We start from the raw sequence: 24,420 nt of genomic DNA on the forward strand, positions 1-24,420 counted from the left end.
CATGGGTGGATGAATAGATGAATTCTGTAGTGGGACCTTGCCCTAAGATTTTGTCTTCTGCTGAGAGGGACAGAATAGAATGCAGACTGCTCTACTGTTGACTCATTAGCTTCTCTGTGGCCAAGAGGAACGATTTTGTTTATGGGTTAATCAAACCTGCAGTCGAGTCAGAAGGTACACATAAAGGGCAGATATGTGGAGTGATTAGTTTGAGTTACTTTTGGGGGGTTTGCAGTTATCTGAAAACATGGAACAAATTGATGAAAAGTCTACAAAACACCCACACAGTTCCCCCACTTTTTAAACATACATCTTCGAGGAGTGTATAATTTAATAGCATGGTTTTCCAGTGCAGCTTGGCAAAAGAGGAGAAATGAAGTTTAAAGGCTGTCAGGTATCTTTGCAACCCGTGGCTTCGTATTTGTGTAACAACATTTGTGTTTTCCCAACAGATGTGCTGCTTAAAGTACCCATGAGAATGGCCTTTATGGTTTTCTGCCTGACCAGACGGAACTCAGGAACTGATTCCTGAGAAGAGGCTGACACCCCCCACCCCAGCTCCCAGGCCTCAGGAGCCTGACCGCTCCCCTCCTTGGGCCCTTAGTGACCCCTACAGACATCCGGTGCAGCCCACATAGCTAAAAGGGACAGTGGTTTTCTGGCACGTTGCTCTTTCCCTAGTGGCCTTTCCCTTATGAGCTTCCGGAGCAGAGACCCCCATGGGACCCCTCGGGACCCTCCCCTGTGTGGTACAGTGCCTGGCATGAGTAGCTGGCGGAGTCACTTGGAGTCTCCCGGGAGCGGTAAGGGGCAGAGTTTCCGGCTCACCACGCGGCCTCCAGGCACATGTGTGTGTGTGTGTGTGTGCGCCTGCTACCTGGATCTGATGTAGCCTGGATCTGCTACCAGGCTCCCTCAGCAGGCTTGGCTCCTTTTCCTGCTCAGTGGCCACAGTTTGGGAGAGCAGAATGATCTGGCTAATTGAACTTTCGGAGTCTCGGCAATTTGAACAATGTTTTTCTTTCCCTTCTGGACAGGTTCTGACACCCATTACCGTGAAGGCAAGGAAAGGAATCTGGTGTTGTAGGTGGTAGTGTGTTTTGTCATTAACTGTTTTACTTTTAGGTTTTTTACATTTTTTGCAACGAAACAGGTTTTTTTGAATAAATAATACTGAGAGCTTATCGCACAGAAGACATATGTGTGGTCCTCGGTACATTCTGAATTATCTGGGTTTGTTTTTGTCCCTCGAATTCACTTATAAACGAATCAAAGGCTGCATTTTTAGCCAACAGAAATAGGAAGAATCTCAGAATTTGTCAGTTTTCAGTAGCTTGAATTAATAGTGATTGTGTTAACTTCAGTGAAAAAGCCGTGTAATGAGTAAACCTCACATATAGCTTATTTTGAACATGTTGTCGTGGGTTTTGTAAGCACCTTGATACCTTTTTTGGTGTTAAATTCCCCATTTTGTGGATCTTGGGTAGAAGTAGACCTTAGCTTCTACTCAAGAAAGGGATTGTCTTCCGTCCTATGCCCTGCAGTCTGGAGGCAGGTTGCCCAGGGCCCCTGCAGTGGCTCCATAAGTATCTGGGATCCCTCAGTCTCTTTCCTCCATCGCCCTAACCAAGTGACTTCTGTCCTCAGGGCTGCCCGTGCTCACAGCGGGGCAGCTGCGGTTCTAGCCGTTGCGCCGCCCCCCTCTCCGAGCGGGAAGGAAGAGGCATAGAGGAAGGGCGGAAGAGCGGCTGCTGGCTCTCACCCTCCGGGCCCGCTCAGTAACTTCCGTCTCTAGCTCCACATCTCTCATTTTGCACTGAGGGACAGGCGGTGCCTAGAACAGCAGTCGTTTCTTTCTCACTCACAGGCCCAGGTCAGCTGCCAGCTAGGGTTCAGATCCGTTCCCGGGCCTGTCGTTCCAGGACCCGGGAGGGAGAAACAACTGCCGGGGACAGTCTCTTCTTAAGCAGATGTCATCCCCAAAAGGAACGAGGAGGGACACAGAAGCCATTTAAAGTCTCTTCCTCCTCAGGCTCAGCAGTGGAAGCCAGACCTGTGAGCAAGTGCAGGGCCAGTGCAGGGAGGTATGCTCCGCCCGCAGTTCACGGGGCAAGAGCAGGCATGAAGAATAGGACGGGCAGTGCACTCTGCCACTGTCTCGTGGGCCAGTGTGTCATCCCAGCTCTGCTGGGAAGCTGGAAAATGTCTTTTCCGAGCACAGGGTCCTGTGAGGATGGCTGACGGCGAACCTGGGTGTGGACGGGTGGCTGGCAGCGCCTGCTACAGGGGACGGATGTTCCCTCTCCTTGCTCCCTGGAAGCTAGGGGATGGTCGTGAGACATAGGCTTGGCCAAACCCATACTGTCCTCAGGCACCTCGACTCTCGAGGGACAGTGAGAGAGAAGTCATGGTGGTGGCACATGCATCAGGAAGCCAGCAGTAGGGGCTGATCCAGTGACGAGGTGATGATGGTGGTGGTGCCCAGGGTTGGGTGTCCACCTGGACGACCCCAGTGGTATAACTGTGGCTGTGTTTTCAGTTGAGCAGTTGCTTTTCTGGGCTTGGTTCTCTAGTCTTTTCTCCATTTCCAGATCTGCCGAAGAATTCCTTTGTGATTGAAGTTAACTAGCGTCAGTTTCTGTTGCTCGCAGCACAGGACCTTGATGTAATACATGGGGTCTAGGGAAGGTAAAAACATGCTACTTTCACAATTTTATCTTAAGTATAGTAGACAAGCATAGGTTCTTGAGCCATGTCACCTTAGGATTAAATCCCAGTTCTCGCCTACTACCTGTCAGGTCACTTCTCCCTCCTTGAGCCTGTGTTGCCCTTGACAACATTGCTTTGCTGTGTTGCCGAGCATTCAGTGAGATGGTCAAGTGATGATTGTGAGAGTATTGGGGAAACCGTCCTGGTCTGAGCTGTTTGGTTGACTATATATTGTCTGGGTAATGGCCTGGTAACTTAAGAGTACTGACAGCAGGTCAGAGGGCCCTTCTGGAAAGCAGGTGAGGAAGGATAGGAAGCACCACTGGTGCCCGCTTTGAATGACCCTGGCCTCCTTCAGAGCACAGTGCTTGACAAACAGAGGCTATTTGGTGAATGAATGCACGCATGCCTGTATGTTTGGGTGCAATTTTATGGGATTTGGGTGAGTCTGAAGTGTCGGAATGGTTCAGTTGCAGATCACCACCATCCAGTGAATCATTCTAGGCTTAACGCTTCCAGCTGGACACTGGGAACAATGATCTTAGGCTATTCCACAGTTGCCTGTTGTGAGTGCACTTGGGGAGAATTTTAAATTTCCTTTCCAGTCTAGACTTGAATGCAGCAGCTCTTACTGTAAACTTACAACTAGTCAGCCGCTAACAAACAAAGAGCGTGAACAGGAAATTTATAAAAGAAGAGGCACAGGGGGCTTCTGGGTGGCTCAGCGGACTAAGCGTCTTGAGTCCTGATTTCAGCTCAGGTCGTGATCTCACAGGTCGTGGGTTCGAGCCACGCGTCGGGCTTTGCACTGACGGTGCGGAGCCTGCTTGGGACTCTCTCTCTCTCCCTCTCTCTCATGCTCTCTGTCTCTCTCAAAATAAATAAACTTAAAAAAAGAAGTACAGCTTTCCAGTGAAGATAGCAAAAGAATTCTACCTCAATGATAATCAGAGACACAAGTGAAAACAAAGATGCCATTTTTACCTGCCAAATTTGTAAAGGTGAGAAGGAGTGAGAACACCTAGGGCCAGCTAATACTGGGGGTTTGCTCCTGCCACACAGCTCACTCCCCATCAGCCTGCACACCCAGCCAGACAAGGCCTTTCCTTGTCTACAGGCGTGTTTGGATCCACTGTTGAGTGGGTGACCTATTCACATTGTTCATAACTCACGAAGTGCACACTCTAGGGTGACCCTTGGTCTGTGAGTGTTCCTGCTGCCACCCTGGCCCCTCTGCAGGGAACAGCCGCTTCCAGGATCTGATGGAGTTCCTGTGAGGTGTTCTGTGCACGTACACACAATTTGAAACCTAATTTTATTTTCCCTGCACCTGCTTGGGTCAGTGTGGCTAAGGTATATTTTTGTCCATTTTTTCTGTTGCTAAGTTTACTAGCATGAAGTTGTGCCTAACTTTTATAAACTTCTGTAGCATCTGTATTTATGTCCCTTTTGTTCTAGTATTGTTTACTTGTTCCTCCTCTGTTTTCCTTGTCTTGTGGAATTTTGTTGGTTTTATTACTTTTTCAAAGAGAAAACTTGGGGCATTTTTGTCCTGTATTGCTGTGTGTGTCTACAGTTCATTACATTCTGCTTTTATCTCTGTATATCTTCTACCTTCTTGGAGTACATTCTCTGGTTTTCTTTTTCTTCTCAAATTATAGACTTAACCCATTGATTTCCTTCTTTCCAAATATAAACACATAAAGCTGACCTGCAAACTATTTCACATGTATGCATCAAGTTTTGATGTGTACTATCATCACTTAAAGTCAGCTGAAAGGGTTTTGTAATTCCCTTTATGATCCTTTATTTGACTCCCCCAAATTATTTTTAAAAACTTTTAGGGGTGCCTGGGTGGCTCAGTCGCTTCGGCTCTGGTCATGATCTTGCAGTCAGTGAGTTCAAGCCCCACATCGGGCTCTGTGCTGACACCTCGGAGCCTGGAGCCCGCTTCGGATTCTGTGTCTCCCTCTCTGTCCGTCCCCTGCTCGTGTGCACGTGTGCGCACGCACTCTCCCTGCCTCTCTCAAAAATAAACAGACATTAAAATTTGTAAATAAAAAAAATGTTTAACGTGCATTTATTTGAGAGAGCGAGCGAGCACACACAAGCAGGGGAGGGGCAGAGAGAGGAAGGGACAGAGAATCCCAAGCAGTTTCCATACTGTCAGCGCAGAGCCAGATGCAGCAGCTCGGTCTCGTGAACCTGTGAGATCATGACCTGAGCTGAAATCAAGAGTTGGACGCCTAAGTAACTGAGCCACCCAGGTGCCCCCGGAAAAACTATTTAGAAATGTGGGGTTTTTTTCTTTTTTTCATTTCCAAGCATGTGGTTTTATGGATTGTTTTCTAGTTGCCATTGTAAAAAAACAAGTTTCTAGCTAAACTGCACCGTGGTCTGAGAACGTTGTCTGTGGTATCTGCCCTTGCTGACAAGTACGTGGCTGCCTGAGCGGAATGTCAGGCTCTCAGGTGGGATTGCGGGGGCCCCTGTGAGCTCACCTCCCCAGTCTCATTCACTGGGTTATGAAAGTATCCTCTCTTCTTACTGTCATTTTGTCTGCTTGATTTACCCACCGCTGGGGGACGTGTCTCAGTCTTCTGTGCTAGCAGACACATCAGTGTTTTTTTTTTTTTCAACTTTTTTTTTTTTTTTTTTTTTTTTTTTTAATTTTTGGGACAGAGAGAGACAGAGCATGAACGGGGGAGGGGCAGAGAGAGAGGGAGACACAGAATCGGAAACAGGCTCCAGGCTCCGAGCCATCAGCCCAGAGCCCGACGCGGGGCTCGAACTCACGGACCGCGAGATCGTGACCTGGCTGAAGTCGGACGCTTAACCGACTGCGCCACCCAGGCGCCCCGACACATCAGTGTTTTCATAGGCTTTGTTGATTTGGGCTCTGTTACTTATTTTGAGGGAAATGGTTCTGTCTTCTGGGTGAATTGAACCCTTTGACATTATCAAGTGACTGTCTTTATAATTAAGCGTGCTTCTGGCTTGAATGTGACTTCATCTGGTGGTAGTAGCACCTCATCACCTGTGTTTTCCGTCAGCACTACCACTTTTCATTTTCTTCACTTCTGTGTCTTTGTGGGTTAGATGTAGCACTTAAAAAAAATTTTTTTTTAATCTTTATTTACTTTTGAGAGAGAGAGTGTGAGCAGGGGAGGAGCAGGGAGAGAGGGAGACACAGAATCCAAAGCAGGCTCCAGGCCCTGAGCTGTCAGTGCAGAGCCCGACGTGGGGCTCGAACTCCCGAGCCGTGAGATCATGACCTGAGCCGAAGTCGGACGCCCAACCGACTGAGCCACCCAGGTGCCCCAGATGTAGCTCTTGAAAGATGGCAGATGGCTGGATTTTTATAAAATCTGTTTCATTAGTTAACATCTATTTAATTAGTAACGTAGTTTTGTTTATGTCATTTTGTACATTCCGATTTTTCCACATTTTCTGTTCTTTATTTTTTTCTTTCTTGCCTTCTCTTGGACTGAGGCTTTTTTTTTTTTATTGTGGTAAGATACTTATAATCTTTACCATCTTAACCATTTTTTAAAAATATTAATTTATTTGGAGGAGAGCGCAAGTGGGGGTGGGGGGCAGAGAGAGGGGGAGAGAGGACCCGAAGCGGGCTCTGCACTGACAGGCTGACAGCAGTAAACCCAATGCGAGGCTCGAACTCACAAACCGCGAGATCATGACCTGAGCCGAAGTCAGCTCAACCGACTGAGCCACCCAGGCTCCCCCTGTCTTAATCATTTTTAAGCGTACAATTCAGTGGCATTAAATACATTCGCATTGTTGTACTACCATCTCTCAGATTGAGTTTTAATTGGTGTCACACAGTGTACATAGTGCCATACACTGTCTTTTCATTTTCCATTTAACAGTAGAAAATATCTCCATTGTTATGGACTAAAGTGTTTGTCCCCTCCCCCTAGGATTCATATGTTCCCTCCCTAACTCCTAATGTGATAGTATTTGAAGACGGGGCGGCCTTACGGGGGTAATTAGGGTTAGAAGAGGACGTGAGGGCTGGGCCCCATGATGGAATTAATAGCTCACTCCTGCCCTTCTACCATATGAATATGCAGCAAGGGCTGTAGCTCCTTATTTTGTCCCCAGAGCTAAGACTTTTCACTGGGAGTTTGGTTTTTGCATTCCCAGATTTATAAACCTAAACCTAAAGGTGGCACATGAAACACTAGAACCCGAAACTGAGCTCAGCTAAACTCAAGTGCCCCAGAATTTTTGTCCACCAAGTAAGAGTTTCATGGATGACCACACAGTGGTTTCCTCAGTACACTTCAATTTGATAGTTGGTCCTGGGAGCGCAGAGAAATCAAGGTCAGAGCATGTCTGGAAAACGATCATAGGCTGAACAAGGTACTTCTAATGAGTGAGTAGCTCTGTGAGCTCCAGGAAGCTCTGATCTTCCAGTCGGGGGTCCCATGGCCCCTAGAGATGGTGTCACACATGTCAAGTTAGCTGGGCAGGCCCTTTTCCACCCAAATGCTGCCCCTTCCCTGGCCCCACTTCAGGAGCCTCCCACTGCCCACTGGGCAGTCCACAGGTAAGTCTCTGGGTTTCAGCTGACATCCCATTAGGTGGCGACAGAGGGCACTTAAAAAGAAGTTGGAAGGAAATAAAACTTGTTTTGCTTCATGTGAGAAAAGGCACGTGGGGTTATGTGCACATTAGTCAGATTTTACCACCCAAGGCATTTGAAGTTTTTTCGCCCTTTTTTCTCCCTCCTTTTCTCCTCAACCCACTGCCTGCCCTACCACCTCCCCCAAAGTAAAGTGGATAGATCTGAAGACCAGACAGCCAAACCCCATATCCTCTGGTCTCTGTCACAGTTGATAGCAGCAGCAGGCATGCAAACTGGGACCCAGCTCCACCCTTCGCTGTCCACATCCGGGGAGCCAGCCCACCCTTGCCTGTTCCTTTATTTCTGCCACCTCTGTCTTCTACATCCCGTCCTCCACCAACCTGGTGCAAGCCCTCGTCTCCCAGGACTCCTGCAGTAACTTGCCAACTCTCCTCCACGACGTCCCCAGAGTCAGCTCTCACTCCCCTGCTTTAAACCCAAGAACAGCACCACTGTCTTCAAATGGCATTGGGGCCCCTGACACGACCCCTGCCTCTTTCTGTCCTCTTCTGTTGCTGTTCTTTTTCTCATACGTGTACCCCTCAGCTGCCTGCCCTCATACTCCTGGCTATGTCCATGGTTCCCTTGCCACATTTACCCCTCTTGCTTATTTTTTTAAGCTTATTTATTTATTTTGAGACAGAGAGAGCAGGGGAGGGGCAGAGGGAGAATCCCAAGCAGGCACCACACTGTCAGCACAGAGCCCGACGCGGGCTCGATCTCACGGACTGTGAGATCATGACCTGAGCCAAAATCAAGAGTCTGACGCTCGACCCACTGAGCCACCCAGGCGCCCCGCCCACTTACTCTTGAAGACTCAGTTCAGGTATCTCTTCCTGAAGAGAGCCCTTACTAAGCCCCCGGGCCTTATTTGGGTTACAGCCTTCTCTTGCAGTCCTGGCTCCCTGCCAGTACCTCATGCCGAGAGAACAGACTGTTGACTGCACGTTGGGGTCACATGGGTCACACAGCCCATAGACCCCAGGGAGAAGGAGAAGCTGTGTCCTCTGTATTCAGGATCCATGCTCATAAAAAGCACGCTGTGACACTCATGCCACTCTGCTTTGCAAGCTCACACACTCCCTGTCGGAGGCTTGTTCACTGCCCCAGACGGTCCCCCTCTGCCAAGGATTTGGTGCCAGGCCCACAGTCTTTGTTCCTGTGTCCCAATCCTTTCCATTCCAGAGGTGACTTAAGTGTGCATATAAGATGGCCCTTAACCTCCTCTGTTGCAGTGACTTCTGCCACCCACTGCCATCATCACAGCCTGGACTTTGTCATCACTGGAAACTGCTCTACCCACAGAGCTCTAATAGCTCCACTGGTGACACAGACTTCCTGTGCTCCTAGCTCACTGATTCCACTCTCCCCGGGACCCTGTCAGTTTTCTCTCTCGTGACTCATGCCCATCGCCATACAAACATGTTGTAGAATCTCCCGTCTTCACTGTGCACTCCCCTCCTCAGCTCCCATGCAGTTTTCTGTTAGCCCTTTGGCCAAGCTCTTCAAGACTTGACTCCTCGCCTTCCCCCTCCTCACTTGCCACTCTGCTCAGCCCAGTCTGTGGAAGTTTTCCTTCCCTCACGGTCCACGGAGCAGTCTTGTTAGCCCCCCGTGGATGTCCCCCCGTGGGAGTCCATGTTGCCACGGCCAGTGGCGAGTCTTCCTCTTGACGTGGTTGTCCCCTCTTGGAAACCCTTCCTTCCTTGTGTGTCTCTTTGGAGACCCCACCCTTTCTGGTGCAGCATCACTGGCTTAGTTTTATTTTTTAGACACCTCATTTCACATCTGAGCCCCCTTCTTTGTTTGGGGGAACTCTCCCTCCACCTTATGAATTTGATGGGAGGCCAGGTGACCTGACTGTAGTCACTAAAATGCCAGATGCTTTCCTTTTTAGTTTCCCTTTCAGCCAGGGCAGCAGTCGGCAGACTATATCCCACGGTCAAATCTGGCCCACTGTCTGGTTTTATAAATAAAGTTTTATTGCATCCCAGCCCCACCCTTCCTTAATGCATTGTCTGTAGCTGCTCTCCCAGTATACCAGGCAAGTTGAGTGTTTGTGACAGAGATCATGTGGTCTACGAAACAGAAAGTATTTACTGTCTGGTTCTTTACAGAGAGAATGGCCTGAGCTATGCACAAGCGTATGGGTGTGTGCCCCTATGCTGGTCAGACCCGTCCTCAGCGGGGATCAGGGCCAGGAGAGGAGCCTTTGCTCAGCGTCTGGGCTGCAGAAAGGACAAGTTCCTGGGCCACGCGTTGGCCGTGGTGCCAGTGGTCAGCGCTGCCCCCTGCAGGGTGGCAGAGGCAGCGCTAGCTGCCCTGCACCTGCCTGACAGCAGTGAGATTTGGAATGTTGTTCCTGGCCAGCTAGACTCAAACCTCTGCCTCCAGCCTTCTAAGGATAGTCTGGCCACCAAGGAGCCTTTTCTCTTTAATTTTTGTTATTGTGGTAAAATACACATAACAAAACTTACCGTTTGAATCATCTTTAAGCGTACAGTTGTGTGGTATTAAGTACATTCTTGTCATGGAAACGTCACCACCTTCTATCTTCCAGTAGCCTATTGATCAAGTCCTTGTCTGCACGAGTCAGCCAGAGTTGGTCTCTGTCTCTTGCCACCAATAATCTGGGCAGATACACCTAACCGTGCTTCCTCTGCCTTGGTTCTCTTCCTCTACTTCCTTTGCTGACTCCTTCTCATCACAACTACAGATAGTGGGGAGAGGGTTGTCCACATTTGGCGTCCAAGGTGCCCCAACCTGCCTCTTCAGACCTCTGTGCTGAGCACCCCCAGATGTTTGTCTCTAGCCCAGACCTCTCCCGCAAACTGCGGACTCACGTGTCCAGCTGCCCTTTAGATCTTCAGAAGGTGAAATGCCTCGGTGTTGAAAACATCAAATTTGGAGGTCAGAACCCTTGATCTGTGCTCCCCCTGCCCCCGGCGCACACACGCCCTCTACTGCCAGTGCCTACACGCTGCATTGGCCCCTTTGCAGCGCAGAGGTCACTGCAGGGAGTGCGGTCCGCAGGCGGCCTCCGACTCCTTTGGGCTCTGCTGGGCTCCAGCTGCAGAATCCTCCTTGCCGAGGTCATGTCGCCGCTTCCAGGGCAGCACTGAGGTGACTGAGGTGGGGTTACGATGTCCCACCCCGCCATCTCTATCCAAGGTGCTCAGGCACTTTGTTGGGCCTGTGGTACGCTTCAGCTCCTTCCTCTTCCCGGGTCCACTTCCTGCCCCCTTTTTTCACAGATGTCCATCCCTAGTAAACATTTACTACCCCAACTGTGAGCTCACCGTGCAACATCTTGTGTCTCACTGTCCCTTCACCCCTCTTAACACTCTCTATCTTCCACATCGTTAGAATGATTTCTTAAAACTTGATTTGGTCATGTCACTCCTCTGGGGGCCTCTTATCTCTCAGGATGAAATCCAGGATCCATTGCCTGGAAGCAAAGCCGGCTTCCTGGGCATGTAGCCTGTACAATGTCTGGGGCCTAGAAGAACCAGGCTTGGTTTGTTTATATGTTTTATTCATTAAAAAAAAATTTAACGTTTATTTATTTTTGAGAGACGGAGCACGAGCAGGACAGGGAGACACAGAATCCGAAGCAGGCTCCAGGCCCCGAGCTGTCAGCACAGAGCCCGACGTGGAGCTCAAACCCACAAACTGTGAGATCGTGACCTGAGCCGAACTCAGACGTTCAGCCGACTGAGCCACCCGGGTGCCCCTAACCAGGCTTGGTTTAATGTCTTACTGTAGCCATCTGAAAATTCTCCATTTTTTGATTTTTTTTAACGTTTGTTTATTTTTAAGAGAGAGAAAGTTTGAACAGGGGAGGGATTGAGGGAGAGGGAGACCCAGAATCCAAAGCAGGCTCCAGGCTCCAGGCTCCGAGCTGTCAGTGCAGGGCCCAACACTGGTCTCGAACTCACGGACAGCGAGATCATGAGCTGAGCCAAAGTCGGACGCTCAACTGAGTGAGCCACCCAGGCGCCCCCCTGTCCATTTTTGAACAAGAGGTCCTGAGTTTTCATTTTGCACTAGGCCCTACAAATTACATGGGCCAGCCTGCCTCATTTTTAGTTCATTTTCTCCTCCTTGTTCACTTGGCTCCAGCCCACTGCTCTTGCTTTTCCTAGAACATGCCACATTGTTCCTAGGTCGGGGCCTTGGCTCTTTCTGCTCCTTATATCTGGGCCCCACTTTACATGACCCACTCCCTCATCCCTCACTTCCTTCAGGTCTGGGTTCAGACTCCTCTCAGAGAGGTCTCCCCCAGGGATCAGGCCCCTGCCCATCTCCCTGACCTCACCTCTGACCTCTGCTCGGTGTGTGTTGCACACGCATGGACACAGCACAGATGACCGTGCTAGGATTTGAGCTCATTGCAGGCTGGCCCCCGAGCCTGTGCTCCCACCACTGCACTGAGCTGCCTTGGGACCATACAGATGGTTAGAGCTCCTGGTCTGCTGATGTCTGCCCCTTGGAAGTCCTTGGAAGTAGCTTGCTTTTTCTTTTTCCCTCAGGATACCAGAAGCATTCTTTCTTTCTTTGTTTCTTTTTTAATGTTTATTTAATTTGTTTTTTAAATTTACATGTAAGTTAGTTAGCATAGAGTGCAACAATGATTTCAGGAGTAGATTCCTTAATGCCCCTTACCCATTTAGCCCACCCCCCCCACAGCCTCTCAGGCAACCCTCTGTTTATTCTCCATATTTAAGAGTCTCTTATGTTTTGTCCCCCTCCCTGCTTTTATATTATTTTTGCTTCCCTTCCCTTATGTTCATCTGTTTTGTGCCTTAAAGTCCTCCTATGAGTGAAGTCATATGGTACTTGTCTTTCTCCAACTGACTCATTTCACTTAGCGTAATACCCTCCAGTTCCACCCATGTAGTTGCGAATGGCAAAGCAAGATTTCATTCTTTTTTGATGGCCAAGTAATACTCCATTGTATACATATATACCACATCTTCTTTATCCATTCACCCATAGATGGACATTTGGGCTAAGCATTCTTTCTTTTATCCTTGAAGTGGAGGAGGTCGAGCAGAGTGTGTCTCACTGAAGTGTTCCTTATCACGTTTTCCTGGGAACACATTGTGTTCTTTCACGATGCAAATGTAGCTCATCTTTGTTTCAGGTCTGTTCTCTTACATTTTTGGTAGCTTCTTCTGTTCCATTTTTTGGGTTCCCTACTATAGGGACACAAATTATCCTTATGTTGGATTGTCTTTGTCTCTCTTCCAATGCTGTTAGCTTTGCTCTAATTGCTTTAGCTCTTGTTTTTTCCATCTGCATTCACTGTTTGGCTGATTTGATTTTCAGCTATATATGTTCTGTTTCTGGCTGTTTGTGAATGTATTTATTAGCTCTGAAATGGTGTGTTTTAGTCTGAAGTTTGTCTAGGTTGCGAATTTGTCCCTTTCATCTTACTGTGTTTTATCATCTCATCTTTGCCTTCTTATTGAGAACATGTTCTTACAAAGTTGTGAGGAATTTCCTTCTCTTACTTGCAGTGTGTTCTCTTCTTGGTGGGAGACTTGGCCTTTCCTGAGCCATCTCCCTCCCTATTCCTTTTTCCCCCCCTCTTTTGGCCATAATATGTTTGCAGAGTTACCATGCGATTTCCAGATATTCTGTTTGCTTTGGTACAGTGGGGGAGTTCCTGGCTTTTTCTTCCTTGTCTCTTGGCATCCTTTCTCACCGCTTTCTCTTCTGGGCTCTCATGGGCCCAATATTGTGTGGTCAGCAAGAAGTTGCACACTGGGAGAGCCGCGCCCTGGGGTAGTCGTTAGCAGTATTCTGGATTCTTCTCTCTTTCCCAAGAATTGTGTTAAATGTCTTATAGCAGGGCACCTGGGTGGCTCAGTCGATTAAGCGTACAACTCTTAGTTTCAGCTCAGGTCATGATCTCACAGTTGTGAGATTGAGCCCTGTGTTGGGCTCTGTGCTGACAGTGTGGAGCCCGCTTGGGATTTTCTGTCTGCCTCTCTCTGCCCCCTTCCCCCACCTCGCCCGTGCAGGTACACTCTCTGTCTCTGTTTCTCAAAATGGGTAAATTTTTTAAAAATGTCTTATACCAAGGTTCATTCCAACTGCTGAGGGACATCTATACCGTTCCTGTAGGGATGCACGAAGGGTGCACCCCAGGCTCTGGGCAGTTCCCTGGGTCTGTGTTCTACTCCAGAGCAGTCGAGCCCCCACCGACCCACTTTGCTGGGTACCTCCCAGCAGGAGGTTCTGTAGTCCCTGGGTCTAAAAGGAAAAAATGACAGACTTCCACCCAGTTGCTTCTCTCCAGCTTATTGGCTGAGGTCTCTGGGTATTTTTGACTCCCCAGCATGGCTTCTGGGGGCGGGGCAGGAACTCCAGTAGGCTGCTGAGCAGGTTTTATGTCCCTTTCCTTTGTTTGACAGAGCCTTCCCCTCACACGTCTTCCCACCTTTGTTTGTTTTTAGGTTTTATTAGAGATTGGGAGGGAGCAAGTCCGTGGGAGGTTGTAACCAGCCATTTGAAGCTAATTCTCTAACCCATGTGGAATTGATCCTGTTGTGTGGTATGTGATGCAGTGGAAGTGGAAGTGGTCATAGGAAGCAAGTCACAGCCCTGTCCCCCATACTTGCTCTGGCAGTTCACACGTGCTCATTCCAGGTAAATGCCAGGCTCCGAGAAGGGAGTTCCAGTGGGCTCTGGGCTGCAGGAACAGTATTCAATCTTCCCGTTGTATTTTCTCCCTGGTTAGTGTTTTGACACAGGGAAGTGACTGAAGGTGCTGATTTTTTTCTTGTCACCAGGTGTGTTACTTTTTTAGCCAGTCCCCAGAGTTATCTATGGGGTGGAGGTTTTAGTCCCTGCTGCTTGCCCACTGCTTCCCCATGACTTTGAACCCCTGTCATCCAAAGCCAGGGTCAGTGTAGGGCGGGGGTGCAGGCTGCTGCTGGGGAGGTTGCTGGGACAGGTGGAACCTCCATCCGTACCTGTGTGTCTCTTTCTGGGCGTCCCAGCAGTGCGGGCTCCCTGGGGCACTGCGGCCCTTCTCTGCTCTCCCCCTTCTCAGCAGTTCCCCAGGGAAACCCCCCAGCCTATTAACTGGCCTTTCCGTGGAGGGCACTAGTGGTATTCCAGGCCCTTCCATTAGCCACCAGCAAACTGCCCTCGGGCCAGCCTGGCTCCGAGGTCCTGTCGCTGTGCCCTTGAAGATTTCCTAGGGCTGTTGGGGAGTCCTGTGTGCAGACCTCGCTGACGGGTCCCTCCTGCACTCCCGTATCTGAGCAGGGTAGAGCGGTGCGACCAGTACGGGACTCACACGGAGCCCGATGGCGCCGTATCTACAGCAGTCTCTCGGAGTACCTCAGCCGTCGCTGGCACCCTTATTTGCCAGCACCGATAGAGATTTCCCTTCTTTTTTCTATTTTGTTGGCCGTTTCAGTGGGCTCAGACGTCATCACTGGGAAAAAGAAGCTTGTCGGGCGTGCAGATAGGAGGTGACCTACACTATAGGGGGAGACACAGTAAGGAAAACAAAGTGAGCTGGCTCTTCTGCAGAGTTCTCTCATCCGTTCCTGGAGATCTCCTTTCTGCCCCTTTTTTCCCCCAAACACATATTGTTTCCGTTGAAAATTTATTTTGGCAGATATTCTGTTCTTCAACAAAAGCAGCCAACGTTCTGATAAAAGTCTGTAAAACTTAAAGTATACCAAGGTAAGAAGAAAACCGCACCAACAGAAAAGTGGGGGAAGAGGTAGCTGTGGGAATGTACTGCCGGGGACCAAAAAGGCAAATATGTGAGTGCACGTGGAAACTGGCTGCTGGGATGTTGAAGACTGGATATTTGTCGGGGCACCTGCGTGGCTCAGGCGGTTGAGCATCGGACTTCGGCTCAGGTCCTGATCTCGCGGTTCGTGGGTCCAAGCCCCGCGTCGGTCTCTGTGCTGACGGCTCGGAGCCTGGAGCCCGCTTGGGATTCTGTGTCTCCCTCTCTCTCTCTGCCCCTCCCCTGCTCCCGCTCTGTCAATCTCTCTCTCAAAAATAAATAAGTGGTAAAAAAAAATGTTTTTTAAAAGATTGGATATTTGTCATGAGGACACTGGAGGCCCAGGGTCCGGGCACTCACGCAGAGGATCACCACGAGCACCCTGCGGCATGTAGGAGCAAAGGCACCGGGGAACGTGATGGAAGAGAAGTTGCTGGCTGCGGAAGGTAGAGAATGGAGAGCAAGGTCAAACAACATGGGCTTTCCAGGGAAAGAGACGAAATAGCAGAAACATCAGGAATGAGAATTGGGTTCTTGATTTCCTCCCGTTCTCCTCTCCTCTGGCCAGCTCCCCGCACAGTTGCCTTCATGGAGACAGCCGCGGGTGAAGCCACCCTGCTTGGGTTGCCGTCATGATCCACAACCTCACCAGCTCTACCATCTTGGACCCTCCCCTCCTCCCGCCGCCAGCAGCCCCACATCCTCGGGTCACAGTGTTGCCATTTCATCCATATTCTGGAGTTCTTCCCCTCCCTTCCGGGGTCTCCCCTTTCACAACACTCCTCACAACTGCCGATTTCAGTACTGTCTGCTTTAGAAGATGGTCAGCACCAGCAGAAGGAGAAGCGGGTGCCGGTAGAAAGCTTGTCTCTTTGCTGTAGCGCCCCCGGCCCTGGCACAGCTCATCTGCCGTACCTCGAAGGTGCTTGAAGGATGTCAGCTACTGAACGAGTGAGTCGGTGAGATGAAACGTTCCTTCGCGCCACTCCCAGCGGCCTCGCTGTGATCACTTCCGTTTAAAGCTTGCCCCTACCCGCTAAGCCTTCCAGAGTGGAAGCGGTTTCTGCTGCCCTCTGTTACTCCTGTCTAGTTCCAGACCATTTTCATCAACTCCAAAGGAAACCCTGTGGACAGCAGCCCGGCAGTTCCTCAGAAGGTTAAACATAGAATTCGCATAGGACCCAGTATTTCCACTCTAGGTACAGGCCCGAGAGAATTGAAAACACACACCCATGCAGAAACTCGTACCCAGATGTGATAGCATCTAAAAGGGGGAAACAACCCGGGTGTTCAGCAGACGTACGGGATAAAAAAGTGTGGTGTTCTCATACAATGGAACGTTGGCCGTAAAAGGGGATTAAGTTCTGATACACACTACAGCATGAATGAACCTAGAAAACATGCTGAGTGGAAGGAGGCAGTCACAAAAGGCCACATATCGTATGATTCCATGTATATGAAATGTCCAGAACAGGTAAAATCCGTAGAGACAGAAAGATTAGTAGTTGCCGAGTGCCGGAAGTAGGGGGGCCTGGGGGAATGACTGCTTAATGGGTGTGGGGTTTCCCCGAGGGGTGATGAGATGTTCCGGACTAGATAGTGGTGATGGTTGCACAACGCTGTGAATGTACTAAGTGCCGCTAATGGTAAATTTTATGTGTGTTTTACCACAGTAAAAAAAAAAAAAAAAAAAAGATGGATCAAACACTCTCAATATTTAGCCAACAACCTTCAACTCGGCTAAATGCCTAGTCATTAAACTTTTTTTTCTTTTTTTGTCATTAAGCTTCTTGAACTAAATTCTTTCCAGCTGTCATGGTTACCATGTTCTGGGCTTCAGAGATGGCATTCAGGTCAGCTTGGTCCAGTCTACTGGCACGTATCACCCTTGGTTCCACGCTGGCCTCTTTTCCTCAGACAGACGGCACGGCCACTTGCCTGGGCTCCTCCTGCGGCCAGCCAGCCAGGGTTGCTTGGAGACAGCTGCGGGCTCTGAGTCCGCTGGGGCATCATAAAACCTACCTTTATGATTTAGGGCAATAGACAAAGTCAGGTGTCATTTTAGCGGGATGTTACAAAAATCGGGATCTAATTCACATACCGTGAAATTTACCCTTTAACGTGTACAGTTCAGTGGCATTTAGTACGTTCACGGTGTTGTGCGACCATCACCTCTGCCTGGTCCCAGAACATTTTTATCACCCCTAAAGAACTCTGTACTCGAGAAGTCCCTCCCTGTTTCCCACTATTCCCAGCCCCTGGTAATGACTGATCTACTTTCTGTCTCTGTGGATTTGCCTGTTCTAAACATTTCCTATGCATGGAATCGTATAGTATTTGTCTTTTCGTGGCTGGCTTATTTCACTCAGCACAGGGTCCCCAAGGTTCATCCATGTTGTAGCCTGGGTCAGAATGTCCTTCTTTTTTAAGGCCAAACAACATTCCAGTGTATGGATAGACCACATTTTGCTGGTCCACTCGTCCGTCAGCAGACACAGGTGTTGCTTCTACCTTTTGGCTGCTGTGAATCGTGCTGCTGTGAATACAGGTGTATAAATATCTCTTCGGGTCTCTGTTTTCAGTTCTCTTGGGTCTACACCTAGAGCGGACTTGCTGGGTCATGTGGGAACTCCATGTTGGACCTTTTCGGGAGCTGCCGCCTGCCTGTTCTCCACAGCAGCAGTGTTGGTGGGGCCCTGCTTGTCTTTGCCCACGTGTGACGGCCTCGTGCTGTGAAGAGGAGAGCTAGTGTGTGGCACCAGGGGCCATCACGTGGGGAAGATTCTCCCTTTGACTGTCAAGAGCTGTATTTTATTTAGTTTTTGAAAACATAGGCGGTTTCTCTTGCATCTTCTGAAAACTGGGGTATTAAAAAAATACACTGAATTCAGAGCCACTGAACTTCAGGTGCTACGGCTATAGCCTTTGAGTGGAACCCCATTTGCTCTTTTGCTCCCCAGACACCACTGAGACTCTCTTCCAGTGCCAGTTTGATTTCTCTCAGATCTCTAAAGGGGCTGAAGCTGGCATCTCAGAGTGCTGCTGCCTTTATTGATTCATGCAGAGAAGCCGCCTCGATTCTGAGATTCTGCGGCTCAGACCGAGGGTAGGAAGGATTGGAAGCACCGAGTGAATGACGCTGCAGGGTGGAAGCAGCCCCTGCCAGAAGGCCGTTTCTGTCTCCTCTGCTCCCTGGCCTTTCGCCTGAGGAAGTAGCCACCACCTTGCCCTCATGGGTCGCGGCCCCACTGTGATACTTGGGCTCCTTCTGCAACTCAGGGGAATGGGTGACTAGAAATGAAAGGTGCTGAGAAATGCTATATCCTGACATTGGCCCCATGCGAACATGACTGAGATTGGACCGGGATATTGCTGTGCCTCTGGAAGGTTCCCTGGAGCTCACTTTGGAGGGAGCTGGATGCCAATTCAGGTGAAAAACACCTTTCAGCCGCTGCTTTCACCTGGCTTTGTAGCCTTTTTCTTTTGTAATCCGAAAGCCTTGGGGACTGAATAGTCCCTCCTCAGTCTCAGTTGTTGGGCCAGCCGCACCTGCCAACCGTTGGTTGCCTGCACCCCTGTAATGTACAGGAGCCTGGGGCCAAACTAGTGCCGGGTGCAGCTTCCCAGAGCGGTCTTCTGCAGGGTTACTGTAGGTTCCTTCCGTTATCAAAGTACAGGCAGTGCTCTCCATCAAACCCCTTGGGATACAGTGATTTGGCTCGAAAACAAGATTCCTGCAACTCTGATTTTCCTTCACCAGATCAAAGAAAAGATTGGATCTAATGTTTGCGTTCTAGCAGCACAATTACTAGATGATGTTTTATTACTCAAGAGCTTTTCATGCTTCGTAGATACTTAAGGTTAGTGAAGGCCTTTCTGTTCCAATGTGATATGTGCATTTCTGGAAAAAAAATCCCGTGTTCTACAAATGACACAATAAAAAGAGTTGTTATGGGGAAAAATGGGTGGGGTACACCACGCCAAACCTATGTGATTTGGTAACCAGGGCTTGCTAACGACACCAGAGATGATTCTGGCTAAAATTTTCATTGAAACACAGAACACCAGGGCACACTGAGGTCCCCGCTGGCATTTGCGCCCAGCATTGCTGTCAGCCGACCCTTTTCACCGTGACCCCCAGATTTGTGCTTCTTTGCACATGAGACACAGATTCTACCGCACAGTTCTTTTGACATTTAAAGTAGGGTCCTAGGCGGGGCTGCCTTCAGCGAGGATTTTTTTTTTTTAAAACACCGGAAAATATCTTGACACCTTCCCTTCATTCACGCTCACAGCTTCACCATATAGAGCATAACACTGTGGAAAACATCGTGGGCCTTTGAGCCACTAAACAAAGGCACTTCCACAGGGATTCCAGCTGTCCCTCTTAATGTATTCGTGTAATGTGAAGGTGTTCCCTTTAATTGTTAGAAAGCTTGCCCGAAACTGCTTCAGAATATTGCTGTCAACCGGCACAGCTTCAGTGACACGGATGTCTTCCACACACCCCTTTTCAACCGTGCCGCCATGTCAGTACCACGCGTTTCCCTGAGTCACGGCCACTGCGTCACACTCCTAAGAGCATCCGGTGCATTTTGACCCTCAGGAGTTTGGCGCCGTGCTAACGTGGGACCACCTTCATGTTCCCCGCATGCCCCATTACTACCCATTTAGTGCCTTCGAACCAGGGGCCGGTACCGGATCGCTTGTTGCCTCGTGCTGTCCTCTTTAATTGGGAGTAGCTCCCGAACTTTTTCTTCCAGGCCGCAGACGGTTTTGAAGGGTCCAGTTCCACAGTTGGGTGGAATGCCCCCCCTCTCTTTGGACTCTTCCAGTTGTTTCCTTATGACCTTAGTTACCTCTTCTTGCAGGATGGGACAGTGTTGATGGTCCTCCTGCATGGCACTTCTGCCATGGTCAGTGGTGCTCAGTTTGATCACCTGTTAAGGGGGGCGCCTGCCAGATTTCGCCGTACAACAGGATCCCCTACCTTCCTTCCCTTACTCTTTAAACCGTGTATTCCTTGCTTTTTCACCAGCTTGCAAGTGCAGGTAAAACTTTTTAAAGTGTCTTCTCCAGTGTCTTCTGGAAGACGTTCGGTCTAGCATTTTATGTAGTTTGCACAGGAGGAGCGTCTACAGACCTGATGCTGATCCTTGGAAGCCTAGATAGAGCCCATCCTCCCAGTGTAGCCATCCTCCATACTGCTGCCCCCGTGACCCCACCCTCCCTGTCACCATAGACTGTCACTGCCTGTGCTCCCAGGCCCTCACTGTGACCGCCCCAGCCTCATCCCCTGCCAGCCCTAACCCGCCAGCGCTCAGCAGGCCACAGTAGCACCCAAACTCATCATTTATTCGCTTACTCAGAGCGTGCCTGCTTGGGTGTTAAGCTAGCCCGTGCTCGTCAAAGCTGTTAGTCAAAGGGATACGGCCATCAAAAGAAGCATAGGTAGTACAGCGTCTGGGTTGTGATGGCCACTTGGCACTCCTGTGCCTGGCCCTGTGCATCAAGTGGAGAGATGACGGTTAAGAAGGCACATGCCGTCTAGGGGGCATTGACCCACATAGTGGTGTATTCCAAGTACACTGGGGTGCGTAGGGCGTTCTTGCTCATGGGATTGGGGGGTGGGGCAGGAGCAGGGAAGGCTTCTCAGAAGTGCCATCTTAACCCAGAAGAAGAGAGAGGGGCCAGTCCAGAGACATTGCTTACACAGGATAGGCGTCGTTAGTCGCTCCTCCTCCTAGGGATGGGGCTGTTGATATCGCTGGCCTGTCCTGAGCCCTTCTTGCCAGCCGGTGGAGCTCCATCAGCCCCGAAACCCAGCTCAGGCCTTCCTCCTCCGGGGAATCCCCATCTCTGGGCTTCCCCTGTGCCTGGAGCAGGGAAGGCTGCCACTGTTTTTTTGTTACTTCGTTGTCCCCCTGACTAAACTGAGGGCTCTTGAAGACCAAAGAATGATGTTAATTCTGCTCTGACGTCCCAGCCCCTGGCAGAGTCGGGCTCAAGGCAAGGGTGGTTGATGAACACATCGACTCAACTGTGACCTCAGATGAGTTGTCTTGTGTGGTTGGACTTCCTTTGCATCTGTAACACTGAAGAGTTGGGTGGGTGGCTTTTCTGAGGGTACTCTCAACTCCAGAATATATGAACTTGGGAACTAGGTGCTCACTCCGTTCTCATCTCAAGATTGTGTGTGTGCATGCATATATAAGTGGTCTGATTCAAGGGATGATAAAGAGGGCTGTTTGGTGTCTGAAAAAGTATGTGTTTCAGCAAACTCCATAAACCCCTGGTGGGGAGGCCTTAGGGAGTTGGGGCACCCTAGGATTGAGCAGGTGGATTACCTGTTTTGCATTTTTACCTCCAGTCCACGCCCAGTGGAATGGCCTCCAGGCTTCTTTGTGGGCTTTTGTCATTTGTTTTTGTAGAGAAGTAGCAGTCAAAATAAAGTAGCCAACACCTGTGTGCACCTCAGTGCACAGAATTGAAAATCACCATATTGTCATAGCTGCCTCACAGAATTTTAACTTAAAAGGACTAAAATATGGGCACCTGGGTGGCTCATTCGATTAAGTGTCCGAGTTCGGCTCAGGTCATGATCTCACGGTTTGTGAGTTCGAGCCCTGCTTCGGGTTCTCTGCTGCCAGCACAGATCCTGCTTCAGATCCTGTGTCTCCCTCACTCTCTGCCCCTCCCCTGCTTGCAGGCACACACGCACTCGCTCTCTCACTCACTCTCTCAAAAATAAACATTTTTTAAAAATAAAAGAACCAAAATATCACAGAGTTAAAGGCCCTTTTATTCCTCATCTTTGGTGCTATTAAAAGTTCGTTTATGGGGCACCTCGGTGGCTCAGTCAGTTAAGCGTCCAACTCTTGATCTCAACTCAGGTCTTGATCTCAGGGTCATGAGTTCAAGCCCTGCATTGGTGTCCACGCTGGGCGTGAAACCTACTTTTAAAAAAAAGTTTGTTTATTATGCACTTAGATAGGGTTTAAAGGTAAATTTTATGTTATAACTGTTTTATCACAATAAAAAGCTTTTTTAAAAAACCCGAACAGTTAACTTGGGCCCAAGTCAGAGTCTGGGCACAGCTGGGTCTCCCCTCTGTGACTAGTATCAAAGAGCTACGTTCTCCTCTCCTTGAACCTCTGTCAAGGTGGCTATAACCAGCCCCTGTTCCTGGCCCAGGATTCCCTGTCCTCAGTCAGTGGCACCACCATCCTCCTAGGCATTGGCCATGGTCCTCAGTTCATCCCCTCCCCTCACCCACACCAGCCTGCCTATCAGCTCTGTCACTCCACCCCTCATCACATCCCAGACTGTCCGCTGTCCGCACCCTGGGCCACAAGGAGACCACTGCAAGAGCAGGCTTCTCAGGGCGCCTGGGGGGCTCAGTTGGTTGAGCGGCCAACTTCGGCTCAGGTCATGATCACGTAGTTCATGTCGGGCTCTGCTGACAGCTCAGAGCCTAGAATGTGCTTCGGATCCTGCATCTCCCTCTCTCTGCCCCTCCCCTGCTCGCGCTCTGTCTCTCAAAAATATATAAACATTTAAAAAGACAGGCTTCTCACGGGTCCTCCCTGCTTTCCTCTCTGGCCTCCCCACAGTCTGCTCTGATCCAAAAGTAGAGTGATCCTTTGAAGATAAGAGCCCTCGTCCCACCCCCCACCCAAGGCGCCCCAGTAGCAACCTGACAAAGCCCTCCACATCTCTCTTGAGGCCTCTCTGCTGCCCAGAACCTTCTGGCACATAGCCATATGGCTTGCCCCCTTGCCTCCTGTAGGCTTTTCTCTCTTTTGTCCCTCATTGTGTTCCAGTCAGTGTGTCCTTTTGGATACTCCCCTTGCCACAGTGTCATCTAGTGCAAGGAGCCCTTCCAGCCAGCCCCTGTGTCCTTTGACTTTCCCTTTCTCCTTCTAAGCACTCCCCTGCCTTTCCATCCCCACAGGCCACCTCAGAACCACAACCACCCTCTTCTCCCAGGGGCTGGCCTGGTTCCCTCCATGGACACGGGGTGCATTCCCTGCCCCTGACGTGTCATACTGGGTCTTAGATATATCCCACCAAGGATGTGCAGAGCACTGTGGTCAGAGATACTTGAAATAAATCTTTTCTCTGCGGTATGTTGTCAGTTTGATACACAGTTCAATTCATTTGTTTGTGTTTGTATTCAATATAGTATGGTTTTGTCACCTCTTATCTTCATTTTCATTTTGGTTATGATGTAAGCTCGTATGTGATTCCAAGACACCTTGTGCCTGTACCTTCCCTCATTCGCACCCACCCGGGACTAGGAAGCGCTTCTTACCTCGTTGATCACGCGAAAGGCGAAAGGCGGCCTATGATCCATCGATCTGTAGGCGATCTGCAGGGGCTCCACCCTCTCCAGCTGCATGGCTCTCCACGCTGTGGCCACGGTGTTGCCCATTCCTCACATCCTTGCTGGCAGCTGTCTTGAGTTGTCTGCAGTATCGGGCCACGAAAAATAATGCCGTTACAAATAACCTCCTACACCTATTGTGTTTTGCATTTCTGGGAGTGTCTCTTGAGGATAGAGTTCTAGAAGGGATTGCCATTGATGGCATCGGCACCCTTGATTGTATCTAAGAGGAGTTCCTGGGACGTGTGGTTTGTACTTGACCTTACAGTGGTTAAACTATTTGGGGAATATAAGTGAGCATTCTGAAGAAGCCAGACCTTTCCCACGGGTGCAGTGTTGTTCTCTGACTCCAGGACTGTCCAGTTTCCAGGGAGCAGCCCTGGCCTTCAGCAAGCAGCGCCCCTGTAGACTGTGTGAAAGTGACTGTTCCAGTCCATCCACCACTCTGATGCTGACAAGCTCCCTTTCTCCCCTCTGTGATGGTGGGTTGCAGGCCACGCCCAGCTTCCCAGGATCCTTCTTCATTTCCTACTGGGAAGCTAAGACTGTGAAAATGGAAAACTAAGCTCTGGGAAAACTAAGCTCTGTGCTGTAACAGGCTAGGGACCCTCACTTTTCAGTAAGAAAAAGTCTCCTACGGGCCTTGGACTGAATCAGGGTGACCGTGAGAGCCAGGCTCAGAGCCCTGAACTGCTAGAGGAGGACCCAGGATGCGGAGAATCTCAGGGGTGAGCCTGTCTCCCTACCCCTGACTTGAGCTGTTCAAAAAAGGCATGTCCTAACGGTGCCAAGTCCTGATACTAACGTGCCTGTGGCAACTTACCCACATCATTTGAATCGGGTTTGCATTGCACACCACAGTGCCTTCATTGGAGTCTCCCCAGTGTGAACAAGGGGGAAGTTGCTTGGGGCAGACCG

General features: G+C 49.8%; 1 protein-coding gene across 1 annotated transcript in view; it reads left to right on the plus strand.

The window, feature by feature from the left end:
• MECP2 (methyl-CpG binding protein 2) overlaps window positions 1–24,420 on the plus strand; it is a 66,791-nt gene that overhangs the window by 31,053 nt on the left and 11,318 nt on the right. The gene's annotated exons all lie outside the window — the stretch shown is intronic.

This window comes from Panthera onca, chromosome X (genome assembly GCF_046562875.1).
Source record: "Panthera onca isolate mPanOnc1 chromosome X, mPanOnc1 haplotype 2, whole genome shotgun sequence".
NCBI lineage: Eukaryota > Metazoa > Chordata > Mammalia > Carnivora > Felidae > Panthera > Panthera onca.